Genomic DNA, 18,824 nt, shown 5'->3' on the forward strand with positions numbered 1-18,824 from the left:
TTGACTTGCTGTCTCAAGGTCAATATTTAATCCTGTAAACTCTTGTTGCAAAGTTAAAAAGTTGTTTATTTGCCTATCATTCTCAAATACTTGCCATTCTTTGACATTGTTTGGAATAGAAGGCCTATATTTGACTTCTGCTGTGAAACAATTGTTGGGTTGTAGTGGGAATTTGAAGGTGCTGGCAAATGTTGCCAAGCTGTGAGCATGGAGATTGTGGCCCCTTGGAATCTTTGTGAGAACAAACTCGGAGAAAGTTTCTAGTATTTCAATTACAGCAGACCTGTAGGACCTTAATCTTTTGTCATTGGTGACAAAATCCCCTTTTACTTGTTGAATTACTAGATCAGAGTCCCCCATGATTGAGAGGCTATGCGCTTGTAATGATTTTGCAATTTTGAGGCCTAGTAGCAGAGCTTCATACTCTGCCATGTTGTTAGTGCATCTAAAGTTCAATCTATAAGCCCTGCCTTGTGCACAGGCTTTCTCTTTGTTATGTATCCACACTCCAGCCCCTGCCCCTAACTTGTTAACTGAGCCGTCAAACTCTAGGACCCACAGACTATCCTGCTGTTCAGGAGATTTGAGGTTCTGTTCATGGGATGGCAGTGTGAGCATGAGTTGGGGTATCTTCTCCCATTTGTTTTCCAGGGTAGCTTCATCATTTGTTTGACAATTTTTTACAATTAGGGGAGGGTGAATGGGAGCTGTTGGACTGATTGAAACTTGGCAAGAGTCACTTATTTGACTGATGTTTTGTCCTTGTATGGGTATTTCAGTCTTAATGTCATCGTTCAAGGAGCTTGTGCTGTCATTAAATAGAATGAAGGAGTCTATGTCTGAATGGACAGCATATATTGGAAAGTTTTGAGGTTTTTCTTCACTGCTGACCATGTATTTCATGAGGGTTTCCCTATAAAGTCTTTTAGGTTGTCCAAAGACAGAGATGGTTGCATATGACATGTCTAATTGCAGGGAGCCTTGGAGTTTGGCTCCCCATGATCTTGATAAGAGCATTCCATATTTGGGTGGGATATCAGCAACAACAACATCCATTAAAATGGTTTTGTTGGGAAATTGAACCAAGGATACACACAAATCCTTAATCAGGCCCAAGCATTTGACTTGACTAGAATCAAAAGAAAACAGGTCTTTGTATGGTCTTGTTATATCCAAATTTAATCTTTCCATGACTGCTTTTGGCATGAGGTTATGAGATGCACCTGAGTCAAACATTGCATTGTGCAGTATTTTATCATGAACATGCAAACTGACATAAAAAGGTAAGACCCCTGTGACTACTGTTTTTCCATCTACCTCTGGACCAAACAGTAATTCTGGAGTGTCATCTAGCACATTTACATCATCTTTGTTGTTGGTGAGCTGAAGGGATTTTTTGATCTGTTGTTTGTATATGTCATGCTTGGCTAGCTCTAAAAGGGGAATTGCTATTTTTAACTTGCCAATCTCTGTTCCTAGGTCAAAGGGTTTATCCACCTGAATTTTAGGGTCACGGACAGCAGTCCTTTCCTTGTTCAATGAATCTTCTGGTTGGATTTCATCTTGATTTTGGAACCTGCTCCCCATGTCCATGTCTTGAGGGGTGATGTTCGGATTTGGGTGAGAGGATGATGTTGCTGTGGGCTCTTGTGATGTAGGCAGAAGTTCAGTGACCTCCTCAACCACTACTTCCTTTGCAGGTAAGTTTGTTTTGTCATTAGGTTCAGTGACTGAGGCTTCTTTAGATTGCTGTTTCTCCTTTACCTTTTCAGGCTGATTTGCATTTACAGTCCGACTTCTTAGTTTGTACTGCTTATGGACTTCATAGACAGCAGTATCATATCCTTGCTTAAAGTCAAAGGATTCTCCTGATTGTGTTTGGAATGTTTTGTCTTCATCCTTATCATGGTCTTCTTGTGTTAGGAAAACATGGCTTTTACCATCCAGCCCTATTAAATTGATCTCAGGATCTTCATTGAGCTGATTAGCCGAGGAAGTTTCTGCATAATTTTCTTGAAAAGGTGGTCTGATATCTTGGTCAGCACCTGTTTTTCCTGTATTGGGGTTTTGTGTTCTCCTAAAATTTGGGTTTCTAGGAGTATTGTTTTGTGGCGCTTCCCAGGATGACTTTCTTTCTACTGATTCCACTCTCTCACCTAGTCTTTTCATGTTGTTTAGTATTGCATCCAACTTCTGATCAAAACCCGAGGGCTCTTCCTTGAAACCAACCTTCTTTTCCAGCTTTGCCCTGTTTCTTTTGGCAATTAGGTTGGCCTCTACAGTGACTGCAACTCTTTGGGCTTCTGCAAGGGTTGGAGGGTCTCTTTCTCTCAACTGATAAGCCATATCCGAGTCAAAACCATCAGGGAAGTTATAAAGGGCCAAATCAGGAGGGGGCCTTAAGTTCTGGGGAATAGCATTGTATATGTTGTTAAACCTAGCACAATATTCCAACACCGTTTCTTGGGGACCTCTTTTAATAGTGTTATATTCACCCAGTATGTGGTGGGGATCTCTCTTTTTCTCCCATCTGTTAGTAAATTCGTGGTATAAAACTTCAGGGGTTGCAATGGAATTTGCATTCAAGGATCTAAACCAAGTTCTGACATCCCCAGTCAAGCTTTGAACAAAGATTCTCATCCTGACACTGTCATCATCAATTTCATAGGTCTCAAAGTGGTCTTGCATCTTTTTAGCATGCTGGATGGCTGTCAAAGGGCCATGGGAATCAAAAAATGAGAGTTTGGTTTGATAATCTTGGGGTAGGGCTGGCGCATTGGCTGGAATCTGCAATGGTGCATATCTGTTAGCCATGTTTATAGGGTTAATAGGGTTGATAGGAACAAATGGGACAACTGGGATAACAGGTGTACTGGGGTTAATAGGATGGGTAACAAGTAGAGAACTGGCTGAGTGAGTATGTGCAGATGGTGAAGATGGAAAGGTAGGACTTTGAGGGGTTGAAGATGAACTAGGGGAGTTGGGTGTGGAACGAAAAAGGACTTTGCAAGGAGTGGGAATGAGGATGGGTTGGTCTGACCTTATACCTGAATCAGCAGGTTTATCCTGCTTGTGCTGTTTCCTTATGTTCTTTGGGATGATATTAGGGTTATCAATAATGATGGGTTGATCAGGGTCAGGGTGTGCCCTAGTATGCCTTGGGTTTCTTTTAGGAGCCAGCTTCTAAGTGTTCTTTCAGAACTTTATACAGAAGTTTAGTATTTACAAGGGCAAAATAAGAACTCTGGAATGACTATATATGTTTCAAGGCTAGGATAAGTTTCCCTAGTTTAGCTCTTCCCTAAGACTGCCCCTGTATTAGAGAAACAGTCCTAAGATGTCTTGGCTAGTTTCAGGCTTGATGAAAGCTTTGGAAGATAGATAGTAATTGAATAGTTGTTCCCCAGCGGAGTCGCCATTATGTTAACACCCAGGTTGTTCCCTATGACTCCCAAGGGAATACGGCCGGGGTAACCACTAACCAATCTTTGGATCACTGCTTCTAGCCTAACAGTGATCAGAGAGGGCTCTCTCTTTATGATTTGTAACTGTTTGTTGTAGGGTTTTAGGCTAGCTATTATGCACTGTGTTTTGTTTATGTTTGGTTGGTGAAATTCCTTTTAGGTTCTAGTGAAGTAGTTTTCTGAGAAGTTGAGTACCATTGGGCAATGGAGTCTGTAGCTGTATATATTTGAAGTTTTGGGATGAAAGATGGGACTTACAGGGCCACTTGGGTGTTTAATAAGACAGATTTTGATTAAAAGACTGGAAACAGCTAGCACGAACAGTGAAAGCATTAAAGAATTTTCATTATTTATTTATATGTTCCCAACAGATAGATTTAAGAGGAGAAAACAGATGTCTTAGGGGCAGAGTTGAATCCCTGAGAATGACTGTTATAATAAATACACAGTTCTGAATTGCAGCATTTAAGAATTACAATTCTGTTACTGTATAAGAGGAAAACATTTATAGTAGCTCAGTTTGAGTCCAGGGTAAACATGTTTAAATCCTGGTACTAATCATTCACCTTGCTATCAAGTGTAAACATAAGAACAGTAAAGAGAACAAAAGACTCAAAGCAGACACGACAAAGAGATTTGAGAATACTTATAGTCTTATGCAACACCCATGGAATCCTGTAACATGCATCCTTCACCACAAGACATCAGATAACACTCAGCCTTGGAAATTCCATGCTTTCTTTGTATTAGTTTCTCTGAAAAATTACCATGATCCAGAGCTCTTCTAGGAGAATTACAAATATCGACCAACCAACCAACCCTTTTCACTGCTGTGAAGGGTGAATATATACTAGTCATTCTTTACAAAATATCTGAGTCCTCGGTTATCTCAGATTTACTTCTTTACCAACTATCTAAGATATTATGGGCAGAATTTAATACAGCATTTAATACATAGTACAGGCATTTTAATGCTCTGTCAGAAGATATTTCAGATTACTGGGAATAGCTAAGTCGGTCTGAATATTTGGAGTTAATGCATGGAGAACCCGACTGTAGGCTGGTACACTGTATCTCGGACCTGTCCATTATGACTTTGACTGCTGCAGGTGGTGAGTCATTGGTCTGGCTGAGTTGGCTCAGCCTCTGTCCTTTCCTGTGGGTATTAATTCCCAAAATTGTCGCTGTATGTACCTGTTTCTTTCCTTCTGCGCTATTGGTTCTGTCCTGTCAAAATTGTCTGAGTCAAATGCCTCCAGACATCCTGTGTGGGCAGTTGATGTGCCAAAATTTCCCCTAGAGTTTCATCTGCCTCTGTGAACTTAAAGAAATTGGGAGGTGTATCAAACAGGTGATCTATCTCATTCATGAGAAAAAACAGGTTCTCCACTCTATCATACATCATTTGTCCCGTGGCTGGCCCTGTGTCCTTTGAACTGCTGGGAGCTTTTGCAATCTCTGCCACAGCATGGGCATCAATTCTCTTATTATAGTTGTCCAAAGTGAGCAGTCTACCCACACTGCTCAAAATGTTGGGGAGGCCTCTGTTCTGCAGTGTTACAAACTTCTCCAGGAACCTGTTGATTTCTGTCTGCATATCTTGTGTCCTTCTTTCCAAGGTTCCAATCAAGTTTCTCAGAGTAACAACTCTCTTGGCTATGGCAATTGTTTCTGTTCTGTTGTTGATTCCCATGGTGGCCAATTGAGTGCTGGTCTTGTAATTCAGGATATTGATCATCCTGGTAGCTGCTTCTGGCATGTGCCCAAGGCTTGCCCTTGCTCTTTGTATCTCTTTGTTAGCTTTGGTGATGAGCACCATTTGTTCATCCATGGTCTCAATGTATTGCCACTGTTTGGCAATGGATCTCCCAATGTTGCTCCACAACACTGCTTTCATGTCAGCTGTCACCCTTTCCAGTGCAAGCTCCTTTTCCAGCTCAGCAATCCTTCTCTTAAGGGTTTTCACCTCCCTTTCCTTGGCTGCCTCATTTTGTTTGCTTTTATCAAATCTCTCATGAACATTAGCCAAGTTCTGTTTGAGCTCATCCAGCTCTTTCATTTGAGCTTCCATAGCTCGGATCTCTGCTTGTAGCTTCTGCATATCTAGGGTAGCAGCTTGCTCTGATGTTGTTGTGGGGGCTGTGGATGATGCTGTAGCTCCTGTTTGCTGAGGAGGAGGAGTGATGATCGGAGGTGTTTCCTCGAGATTTATTATTATTGGAGGAGGCTGGGAGGATTGACCTTCCCCTTTCTGCTTCATGGCTTCTTGTAGCGCTGCCTTTGCAGCTTCAGTTTGCCCTAGCTGGTCTTGAGTCCTAACCAGCTCCTTGTATAAGGATACCAGCAAGTCTGTGGTATCTTTTTCTTGCCTCTGCTGGGCAACTTCATCTGTTTGTGGATGGATGGTGGCCGGGAGCTTGATTTTCTTTCTTAGGGCTGCCATGTCAGCATCCCTTATTTTCAGCAGTTCTTGGATGCCCTTGACATCCTTGGGATCATGTCCAATCTCTATGATTACCTCCTCCAAGGATTTGATTCTGTTGTCCTTGGCCTGTGAGGATGCTCTTTCCAATTCCAGCTGGGATGATGTATTGTCTAGGCTGCTCTTTAACTTGTAATTTTCCAGTGTCTCATCTGCCAGGGAGGCGTACACCATTTCACCCGTTTGCTTGTGTAACTCTATCTTATCCATGGGGTGAATATCTTTAGCCAGAACCTCCATGTTGGTTCTTAAATAGTCTGAGGTGGACTGAGGATGTAGAGTTGTGGGCATGAAATGGCTCATTATCATTTTTCCCTCACTCACATCAAAAGCAGACATTAGTCTCTGCTGGTTGCTGGGAGCTAGTTTTAACAAGTGATCATAGAGTTGCACTTTTATGGGATCACTCCTTCTCTTGATTTCTATGAACTGCTGCTTTATGCTTGAGTGCCCCTCTCTATGCTGGCCAGAAGAGCTGACCTCTCCTCCCATTGTCATATCTGGTCCTCTTTGAGATGAGCTGGCCGAGAGTTCTCCACTGGGTGGGCCCATGCCCATGGCCTGCCTTACTGCCATGTCCTCCTCTTGGGAGTCATTCAATCTTTGTCTCTTCTCTCCTCTGATAAAGGATGAAGTCTGGGGAGTCTCTCTCTCTCTCTTTCTGGTTAAGTCCTCCTTCTGGGGTGTTTGGAGGACTGAGCTGTCCACATTGATGTCTGTTCTTGGAGACAACTCTGTTTGGGGCTGCTGTTCTGTAGATCCGGGCAAATCTGTCTCTTTATTTTGCTGTAATGGCTGCTGCTCACTAGTTTGTGATTTATCTTGTTGCTGCCCCAACTCCCGTTCTTCCATTTCTTCTTGCTGCTGTAGCAAGGTGTCAACCTGTTCTTTTGTTAATATAGGTGGTTGTTCCACCTGTTTGCCTTTGTCCTTGCTTGCTGCTTGGGTTGTCTGCTCGGCAGTTCGTTGTTGTGTTGCTGGTGTTGTGGTGGCTGCCCCAATTTGCCTCCTGTAGGAAGTAGGCACCTGTCCACAAGTTTCCAAGTCAGCTTGTTTTTGGACATTTCTAGCCTCTTGCTCAAATATTTCTTCACTAGTCATTTGCTCTATTAATGTGCCCTCTTCCCAGTCTGGTGCATTTGCATATTTCTCAATTTCAGGTAGTCTTGCATGTGCATAGTTGCCTAACTTGTACCTGATCCTCCTGAGAGAAATAGAGTGGTTAGGGTCATATGGAATCCACTCAAAACTGGTTTTCAATTGGAGTCCTTCCAGGATCCTGTCTGCCTCCTTCCAGCCTTCTTCCTTTCTGTTGTATAAGAAGGGACCTAGCTGATTTCTCACTTTCAACTGTGATTTCTTGTTTTTACTCTGAAAGTGTAGGTAATCTGAGTTCCCAAATTGCCTGAAGTATTCTAAGGCAAACAGTCTCATGGGAACGTACCTCGGCAGTCTAAATGGATTTAATTCACATCCATACACCCTAATGACTGTGTGATTCTGGTAGAAGTACCAGTTGCCAATGTTGTAAAGCTTGTTCAAATGAAGAATTCTTTTCATCTCCTCTGTCAGTCTAGGAGGAGGGGCACCTTGCAGCACTGTCAGGGCTGGATGGACAAATAAGTCAATAAACTCACAGTATGTATAAGGTGATACTGAGGTACGATGGAACACTGGGGTCCAAAAGACAACTGATCTTGGGGTTCCTTGGGCGTTGAGTGGCCTCAAAGGGACAGAGAAGGTAGCTGGCTGGTTGAACAAGAACAGATGGTATATGTAGGAGGTGTATTTGAACAGCCTCTCCCTCTTCAAGTTCATGAACTGGTCATGAATCTTCTCAGCTATATAAGTAGCATAATCATAGTGGATAGCTGGAGGCTTACCAGGGGCAAATATGGACAGCATTGCCAATATGCACTCATCTACATCTTCTAGTCCTCTGAATCCTAGGACATAGCTAATCAAGTCCACCATCATCTTGCCCAACTCATTCAGGTATTGGTAACCAATGGGAGGGGTTCTGACTGCTTCAGAGCTAGGTGCAACAAATAGCTGGTTGATCTTCACAATCTGGTCATTAGGCAGGCTGCTTCTTCTCTTTATCAAATCTTGCATGGAAAGAGGGGTCAACTTCTTGGCTGTATGGAAATGCAGCATCTGATTTATACTCTCTGGAGTGATCTGAAACAGTACTAGGCCTGTGGGGCTAATGACTGCCCTTTGGCTGGGGTCATAGCGCTCTTGGCAACTGTAGATAAGCTCTGGCATGGGATTAACTTGGGGAAGGTTGTATATGGGCAAATTTGATTCCCAAATTCCCAGGATATCTGCTCCACTCATGTGCTGGGCTCTCAGTTCATTTAACATTTGGATATTATACTTAGTTCCCATAGGAAACCAGTCCAACATCTGGTAATCCATGTCTCCCAGGGCTTGCCATGCTAATTCTTGGTGGGGGGCATTGATAGGCTTAATATTGAGAGCAATGGGAGTCTCCATAGCTTGTGAAAGGATAAACAGTTGCAATTGGACAATTGAGTGGCAAAACAGACTGCAGATTGCCCTCTGTGGTAAAACTTGATTTTCTGAACTGTCAGAAGGGAATTTACCAGCTAGAAATTGAAATACTGCTGGTAATTGGTTACAGAGGCTCTTTTTGGTGTTCAATTTTGGCTCCTGGTAGTATTTCAGAGGTGTTCAGAGGGGCATTGACCGAGAACACGGAGGACGAGGGGTTTTCAACTGATTTGCGGTTTGTTAGCACTCTGCAGGGAAGTTTGGGACTTCACAGGGACAATGGTGGAGGTATAATTTGGTTCCAGCGGTGAAAAATTTGTTTTACGGTCCTATTGTGCCTGTGAGTAGCTTAGAGAAGAATGCAGGTCGTATGGAGGGCAGAGCAGGGTAAATACCTGTAATTCGACGTGCAGAGGTCGTGGTTAGGTGTGGCGCAGGTACTGGAGCGGTCGCCTTGGTCGAATTTCACAGGTTGGCGAAAATTCGGGCAGCAACGGTTAAGCAGAGCATTCAGCAGACACAACAGTAAAATGACGAAAAACACGGGTAGAATTGGTAAATATGGGTTTTTTACCAACTTGGCGCTTTTTATGATGACGTCAGCATGACGTCATTGGTGGGTCATGGCGACGTGACGTCGGCTGACGTCATCGGGGAGGACGTGGCAGCAGACGACTGGTCAACGGGGCGATGAGGTGGCAGCCCAGTCAGCAGTGAGGTGGACCAATAAGAAAGGCGGGTACGAGCGGAGAAAGACGTGGCGCTGGGTCAGCGGCGAACCGGTGGTGGTCAAACCGTAGCGGTCACGGTTATAGCCTTAACCGCCGCGGTTTCTCGGGGCGGTTTGAGTACGGCGCGGAGGGTGTCAGACGGAGCTCCGAGATGGGTGAGCGCTTGACGCGTGGCGGAAGCATGACAAGGCGCAACGTCATCTTCTCGGGACATAACGTGCGGCCATCGGATGTGCTCCGATATTGATGAGGACCGTCGGATCTGATGGGCTTGATCCGACGGCTGACGGAGGAGGAAGGTGTACGTTCGATAATATGGGCGGAAAATATTAAAATTTATGGGTTTTGTATGGTTTTTTCAAATGTTTTTATTCAAATCACCTGCGCTCGCATTTGGGAGTGTGCCGAAGGCGGATTTTGATTTTTGTAAGGTTTGCAAAGGATTTTATAGGCCAAAGGGGTTTGGAGAGGGGTTTTACCAATGCAGAGGTGATTTGAGGGTAAATTGACTTGCAGCAAAAGGGGAAAGGGGTGGAATAGGTTCACCAAAGTGGCCAGATGCCATTATGGTCCCTTTTTGAAGAATGCTCGGCTATTATGCCTAGGGGAGGGAATATACATAAGATTTGGGGCTTTATACACCTTAGTGTTAGTATTATTAGGGGTAGGGGTAAAATAGGGGAGCTAAATAGTAGAATTAGGAGTTAGTATAAGTGAAGGTGGGGGGTTTAGAAAGGGGGTGTTAGTGATGGAGTAGAGGGGGAAAAGAGAAGTTAGTGATGCTCTTTGCTGTGAGTCCATGGAATTCACCACCTTGTTTGCTGATATATCTATTGCCTTGGCAAAACATCTTGTGACAACTGTGTAATGGTGAACATATCCCTTCTGCAACCACAACTGCCTACCCAACTATTTCACCTAACATTTTTTGTTTCTTCTTGGAGGGGCACTTAGACTTGCAACCCTCAATTGCCTTTTCTTTTCTTTGGCTTTTTCCTTTTTTATCTATCTACTTCTACCCTTATCTCCTCCAAGGTCCCAGATTAGACTTTTGGGAACCTTTGTTTCTCTACCTGAACTACTTGTCTGCCAAGATTAGGCTGTTTGGACAGACTTCTTCATCTATTCTACAACTCAAAATTGAAACATGGCATGATCCAGTTTAGACTGTTGAATCATCCACAAAATGAAATAAGGTCCTCCATATCTGAAGTAATTTCACACACCTCTGATTACCTGGAAATATGTGATCTTTGTGCTAACAATGCAGAGCATATTTGGAAAATTAATAATCAATCATGAAATATGAAACCTATTACTATAGGCATCCAACACAATGCAAGTGTTTTCAGGTTATGTCACTTCTCACAGGTCCCGGAATAAGTCCTCCAATGTGCAGGAGAAGGGGTAACAGGGACGGTGACAAATTACTGTGTAACAAGACTCATCAAGAAGACCAAAAAGACCAAGGTAATCTGAGGTTTCTTAGGCCTCTAATCTTTGAGTTACTACAAAGACCAAGCGAAAATCAAACCAGGCACGCAAAACTTCTAGAAAATCACCTAAAACCAAAATGCCAATGGAACTTACTTACAAGAAATTTTTGACAAGACACATGCAGATCTGGGCAGAGACTAAAAAGTGTAAATAAATCCTAAGCTTAACTAAATGAAAATATTTTAGGTTTTTTCAAAATTTGATAGGGGTCCACAGGCCTCCGGTATAACCAGATGTGGTACCGCTCTGTGTAGTAAAGTAACAGTGCAGGGATGTCTGCACTGTGTTACAAACAGAACGTGCGGTCCTCTTTCAAAAACGTGAAAAAAAAAACAATTCAAAATCTAAAAAACTACCCAATCCCACACACATCAAGCAAAAGCCAGAACAAGAAAAAGTATCTCAAGTCAAAGTAAAAGGAAAGGCAAAAAAAACCAAAATTCAAGTCCCCAGCGGAGTTGCCAATTTGTCGGCCGGATAAATCGTTCTTGCAAACAAGACTAATCTCCCTAGTATCAACGGATATCTAGCGACAAGCAGAACTAGCAAATCTACCTTTCTCTAAATATTACGATTTATAAATAAAAACCAAGAGGTGTTTTAGACCTTACCTTAAGTCCAACGCTAGTTTGTGGCAGCCATGCTCCGATCATCCAAAAGAGTTTCCTTTCAAGAACCTGCAAACACAAACAAGCACACATCAAATAACACCTGCATAGCTAATATAATAAATCATATTCATCATGGTGATCAAGGAATCCATGAAATAAACCATAAAAGACAGCTTATTGAGAAAAATAAACTTGATTGTATTAACTTTAAGAATAGAAGAACTTTACAACCTTTGGTGCCTTGATTTTGTACAAGCTCCTCCTAGGGTCCAAGCAGGAATCTCCTCTACTTTAACAAGCCTCACACTCTTCCCAATGATATCAAAAAAGGTATGTAATCTCTTCTCTCAAGCCCAATTAGGAAGTCTAAATTCCAACAGCATTTCACCTCAAAAATATTCAGCTTTCAACCTCCTCAGTAACCAGCCCAATGCCTCATTTTATAGTGCAGAGGAAGGAAGTTATAGGTCCACCTATGAAGGGATAGAGTCCTCCTTCAAAGGGATAAGCTCCTCACATCAAGGGGTTAGCTCCTTAAGGTATGGGATGCATGAACCTTAAAGGAGCGAACTTGCCACCTTAAGTTTCCCTCTAGAAGCTTCCAGAAATAACCCAAAGTGATTTTTTAAGAATATACTTGCGCCTTTTTTAATTTTACAAGGTTCTGCACCCATTACACAGAAATAGAGCGGTCGGGTACGCAGGGGACATGACCAATAGGTGCGGGACCGCAGGTAATGCTAAGAGAAAGTACGGAACTAGAGTTTTAGAGATTTTTAAGGGCTTTCTCTTATTTTTCAAGGCTTGACATGAAGACCTGAGGTTTAAGACTTGCAAAGGAGGAAAGTATGAGTGGTGATAGACTCACACTGATTGCAAAATGTCATGGTGACAATATTTTGTGCAACAGGAACGAAGGAGTGAGTCTTTGTTGTTGGCTTCCTGAGCCATTCTAGAATTTTATCCATTGAAGTGGGAGAGGGATGAGAAGATGGGCTGGAGATTTGATTCACAGATTTCCCAGTTTCATGATTACCGCAAGGAGGCACCCACATCAGGACCATAAAAGGATGAGGAAAAGGAACAAACGGGGTAGTGGGCTCCTCCTCTGCAATCTGAGGTTCCTCATGATTCGCAAGAGTTGGGGAGGAAGGGAAAATAGGGGGTTCACTGTATTGGGAGACATGAACCAAGTGTTTAAACTCTGTCTCAAGAAATGCGATTTCAAATTTTTGTCAGAAATTACACAACAGAGGTGAAGGAATTGATCAAAAAATTCCTCACTGATTCATCAGGCTTCATTCTTAAACTACGAATTCTTTTACAAACGTCTTGCTGGCTATAGTTATCAAAAGATTTAACCATGATCTCGAGAATTTGACCTAATGAAATGATAGAAGAAATGGGTAATGTATGACACCATTGTTTAACAAGACCTTCGAATGTCAAAGTCAGTAATATAACCCAGACATCTTCAGAGTTTATTTGGTGACATTGGAAAAAAGTCATAACATGAAGAAGATGTACACGAAAAGATGATTCACCCTCTCCATTGAATTTCAACTCCGACAGGTCATGAATAAGTTCTGCAGGGATGGTACAATTAATATATTTAGAAAAACATCCCGGGATTATGATTTCTGGAAGAGCCATTTTAAATAAGAGATTCAAACTAGACTCTATGGGCATAGCCTATCGTCTAGTCCTCCTTCTAGTGCCATGTTGTTGATGGCGCTGTAAATCTGTCAACCAAGGGGATCTCCCCAATATGAAGTCCCAACTAGACCTCACATCGTTTTATGTAGGAGTCCCATCCAGTATAAAGGCCTGGTTTCCATATACTTAGAGATCTTCCTTGGCTCTAGCTGCCAGCACATGAGAGTGTTACGCTGGTATCTTCAAACAACAAGGTAAGTGTGACTGGTTAGTGCGTAACGTAACTATGTTAATGTTCTCTTACTATAAAATGGGGGAGAAAGTGAGTCTGTAAGTGAGAGGTAATAGTACCACCCAAGAAGAGACACACTCAAACCAAGAAGGTTTGTCCAGCATCCAACGAAATAGTCCATAGCAGACGTTGAAGCCATTGAAACAAAATTACAATGGAAGACCCATCCACCATCCAGGGGATTAGTCCACAACCGATGTGACGGTCATTATAACCAGTAAGCGAGGAAGGTTTGTCTCATATCCTGCAGAGTAGTCCACAAGGATGAGACAACAATGATAACCAATATAGCACATTCCCAACAAGGTAAGTACTAAAACAACCGAAATAGTTCAACTATCTTAGTACATGTGAAAAAAGCATGAATTACAAATTCCGAAAGAATAGTCTTACAAACATCCACAAGACATGCATGAAAATGTGCTAGCCTAAATAGGATTCTGTATTAAACAAAAGTTCCAAGACACATATGTACATCATATATCACTAGCCCTAGTAGTCAGACATTGGAATCACTCCTCGCTCCTCAAATAACTAATTGAAAAATCTCTATGCTCCGTGGGAGGAGCCAAGGTGGAAATTCCCGTCCTCAGAAAATGAGAGGGTATATATAAAAAAAGGTCATGCTTGACCCTTATGGCTCTTCGACTACCCTCATGAATGTTCAACTTCTTGTGACTTTTCAACTGACATGACTCTTCATATGCATGTGTGTCCATTGGACTTCCACTTTACATTAAATTCGATTTACAATAGACATGGATCATAGTAGTGATGTGGCCTCATGACACAACTTGAAATGACATTGTTGACATGACTAGCTTGCTAAGATGGCAATGTTAAGCCACTGTTGATGTTGAGTGATAGATATGTTATTGGATGTACTTTCTCTTCTCCTCTGCATAACTGGATGATGCAGGGTCTTCAATGATCTTTGGTCTTGGGAGATGGTTGCATGCATGTGTTCCCTTTGCTTTTACTTGATAAGCTTATTTTCCTGTCTAGCTATAAGTGAGTCTTCTAGCATGTCTGCTCCTCCTTGTCCTTCTTCATCATCTCTCCATTATCTAACAATGTACCTATTCTTGCAATTCACTCATGGTGGTATGACATCAAATCCAAAACTCTCGAGTCTAAGATAATGCACTGTTATCCATGGACTGAACCCAGGATAGTTGACAGGTTAGGAAAGAAGGCCTAGTAACTGTGCATTGCGTAGTTCTAGGTGACAGGGAGGGAGACTAGTCATTGAGACTGTACAGAGTTCAGCTCAGGCTTTACTAAGGAAATCCTTAGCATAGTCTTCACTGTCGGGAAAAATTGCACAGAGGCCATTGGGAGGCAGGATTGTGCAGTTGAGATCATCAGTGGCAACTGCAAGGTGAGACCCTGGGAAGCAGTTCTGTGCAGTTTCTCGGACCAACGAGTCTCAGCTAAGGGAGGACACTAGGGGAGCACCTCTACACAGTTATAGGAGGGAAAGAAAGCTTAGGTCTATGTGCATTGTGGGGTTCCAACGGCCGGGGAGGAGGCTTGATGACAGATTTTATGAAATGTGCAGTTCAGGTCAAGCTTGAGGCAGCTTCTGTACAATTTTAGGAAGGAAGGCAGGTTGCCCAACTCTGGGATTGCGTAGTGCCACTTTCCTAGGGGACAATATCTACACACTGCATAGTTCTAGGCAGGAGAGAAACATCATTGACGGCTGATATTGCGCAGTGTGAAGCTCAATCGGGGTCCGGTGAGGGAGAGTTGTTTGGTCGGAAGGATTTTTAGGATACTAGCTAAGTGTGGGAGGCAAGTGAACTTGTGAGTAACTTGACATTGTGATCAGACACTTAACATACTTTGATGACATGAAAACATAGACCATCGGATCAATGAGACAAAGAATTACCCTCTATGACACTGTCTATAGCTAAAACTGACAAGTGCGATACTTGAGATAGACCTTGGGATAGCCGTGAAGACACTTGTGCAACAATGCTTAAAACTTTGTGTATGAGTGCGATAGGTGTTTACATGGCTAGGAAAAATTGTATACAAAAGGACCAACCTTCAAGGTCACCAGAAAGGCTCACAAACATGACATAACAACCAAACATGTCAAAAGCTAACAATTGATCCAGCAAGTGAAAGGGAGCAAGACACGTAGAGAAAACACATGGAATGACTATCAATTCTTGCAACCATGCATGTTATTAAAGAAATAATTATATGACAATGATAAGCAGTCCTTCATGTGACACTAAGAGGTGTATTTCAAAAGATGTGCTTTTTTTTCCATACCTACCCTCCAAAGGGTTGTGCATCAGATGGAGTCTTCATGCGGTCTCTATCTTTTATCATACCTTAGGTTCCTTGGTCGGCTTATCTTTATCCATAGCTCCTTGAGAGTCATCTAACATGTCATCCTTCTTCATGGCCACTGCGAGACACAATTACGCAGTTTAAGTAGGCAGTGACTACTGTAGGATGAGTTCCTGGGAGGACACATCTACACAATTTCAGGATGCAAGGTAGGTTGGGCAGCAGAGATGCCTAAAGGACAAAACTGCATAGTTTTTGGAGACAGTGGGTTCCAAATGAGGGATGGACACTAGAGGAAGCCACTACATAGTTTTGTATGCCAAGGGAGGATTGTATTTTTGCGCATTGCACAGCTCCAGTAGGAAATGGAATATCTTAAGGATTGTAGATGTGAAGTGCGCAGTTCAGGAAAGTTGGATGAGGCTAGGTTGCTAGGGAAACTCTGGAATTTGGTGAAATGTGGGATTAATGGAACTAATGTGAACAATGATAGAACTTGACTACGATCACACACTTGAATACTTAGTGATACAACATAGACCATCTAGAGAATATAAAAACATACTTTGCTAAATGCAACAACCTTTGTGGTAGCCTATGACAAGTGCACTCCGTTGATAGACTTTGGGAGGATAAAGGCAAAACTTGTGCAAGAGTGCATGAAATGATTGTGAAACATGTATATGTGATGAGAACAACCTATTATCACAAATATTTCCCCTTGAAGAGAAACAAAATTCCCTTTGCATGAAAAGCTATAATCCCCATGCCCAAAGATGACACATACTATATAAGATAAAAGCGTGAATGACTCTTAAGATCGAAGAGGGGAGCCTGAGATCATCAACTTAAAAATAAGTGACTAAGGAATGATCGATCACACGATCCATATTAAGCTTTGAAATTTAAGTGTAGGCCAAAATTTTGGAGGTTGTTGCAGCTGCTACAAGAAATGTCTAAGAGACATGAAATCCACAAAGAAAAGAATCTTGAATACCTTCACGATTTAAGTAGAGGTTTGATTTATAGCATTGTAAAATGGACGTTGATTATGAGTATTGAAATCAACGTAAACCCTGATTGATATCCCTATGTTTAACCCTGCTTCCATATGAAGATTTAAACATAAATTAGTGAAGAGTTTTTCTATCATAAACTAGCATAAACTTTGATTGAGATCTAGAGGGTTGAGTTCTTGAGGTAAGTTTATATTAATGGAGGTCTACACTTGTTGAGTCGATCTACAATCTGAGTATTGTGGCATGGAATTTACAACGAATGGAGTGTTGTCATAGAAAATAGAGTGTCATGTTTGATTGTTGTCAAAAACATCCTTGACCTATTTTTGGTAAATTGTTATGGTATTGCAAATCCCCGTGAAAAAGGGTGTATGAAGTAGTTATTTGTGTCAAGAAGCAAGTTCAAGCCTATGTAGAATTGATTAGGAACCAAGCTGAGTTGTTTCACCTTCCAGGAATTTTAAAAGATAGTTTTTTTGGAGCACTATGAAATGATTTTGTAGCACCTACAGGATTTTGTAACAATGTTATGAAATCATTTTGAAGCACCTACAACTAGCGATTTTAGGTCTACGTGTTTGGGCTTTAAAATGCCCATTGTCCTACCCATGGTTCCATTTTGATAAGTTGATTCCTATGAGGATTGGATGAGGTCAGAACAAATATTGGAAAGAGAGAGAGATCTCTCTCATGAAACTCATGAAGACAAATCAATGCTCTCTTTTGGATTGCACATTTTAAGTGTTTGCATGAAATATAGTTGACTTGACATGGAGAAAATAGTTTTGGGTGTTATTAGTCGTGGGTTATTGGTTGTTGAGGTAACCCGATCTATCGTCATCAGTTCTCATCTTCCATGTGCACCTGTGTGTGGGATATATTACTTATAACTTCATATACTTTAGCAATTAGTAGTCAAATCATTGTGCAAAGTGGGGTCCCTTGTCCCACAAAGGGGTCTCATACACCAATTTGGTGTTTGACTTGCTTGTGAGCTTAAAATTATATTATTATTATTATAAGAGTTTTATAAAGCTATGATCTTAGATGTGGGTAGCATTGAAAACATGTCCACCAACTTATTCATATTACCTTTTTTTATATTTGATGAATAGATGGAACCATTGGAAAATCTCCATCCACTTGTAGCCTTTGGTTTGTTAAATCTTACTCTAGGCCTAAAAATACTACAGCGATTGGAAATCAATGTATTTAATGGATTCTTTGCTCATTAGATAGTGTTTCCACTTCTTAATAGCTTGAACTAGGGCATAGAGTTCCTTATCACATGTAGAGTAATTTAGGACACTATTGTGAAACTTTTTAGAATGATAACATACCAACTTATATCCATGGATTAAGACCTCACACATAGAATATCCACATGCATCCATTGTTGGATTAAATCTTAACTTAGTCATAGAGTAAAAAATAATAGTCATTTGATGGGATTTCTAATGGTGATCTATGAGCCCATGGTTTTGGTAACCAACGATTTTTCCTATGGTATTTGATGCAATATAGCCTATGTAATGGCTTGAGAAATCCATTATAAGATTCCTTGATTGACCAGTTTTTGCATGGCTTGGTTGTTCTAGCCAAGGCTAATAAATATATTAGGTGTTGGTTTTCTCGATTTAGGGTTTCCAAGATAAATCATGGTGCTATATGTGATTAATGTTCTTTTGTGTCTATGTTATTAATCTCTCTCACCCCTTAACATGTGATATCAAAGCATGGGTTGACCTAGACTCTTTCACAAGAATAGTATGATGTTGAAGACACAAAATGGAGAATCGTCAATGGGTATATGAAGTATGGTAAATTCTATATGGAAATGCATTATATGGATTAATATGAAGCATTGTAGAAGAAAATTAACATAAAGAGGAAAGATAAGAAGAAATTCTCATTGAATAAGTGCATGTTTCATCCCACTATATCTGGAATAGAAAGATATGTAGGGAAAGAAGTAGATCATGCTTCTTGAAATGGTACAATTGTAACTTTTATGGAGTTGATTTTATTTTATATGTGTAAATGATCATATGGTTGTAAGACCTATATGGGCATGTATACACCTAGTTTATTGTTCATTGGTAAAGTATAAATGTAGACTTAGGTGATAGAGGGACATTTTTTATTCTCAGGAACTTGATAAATAAACTTTGAGGGGGCTAGGTCAATATCCCAAGTCAATTTTAAAGTTTATTTTCCTTTACTCCTCCTTTTTTTCTTTTTTTCT

This window comes from Pinus tabuliformis, chromosome J (assembly GCF_031772625.1).
Source record: "Pinus tabuliformis cultivar Carrire ecotype Pingquan chromosome J, CPIR1, whole genome shotgun sequence".
NCBI lineage: Eukaryota > Viridiplantae > Streptophyta > Pinopsida > Pinales > Pinaceae > Pinus > Pinus tabuliformis.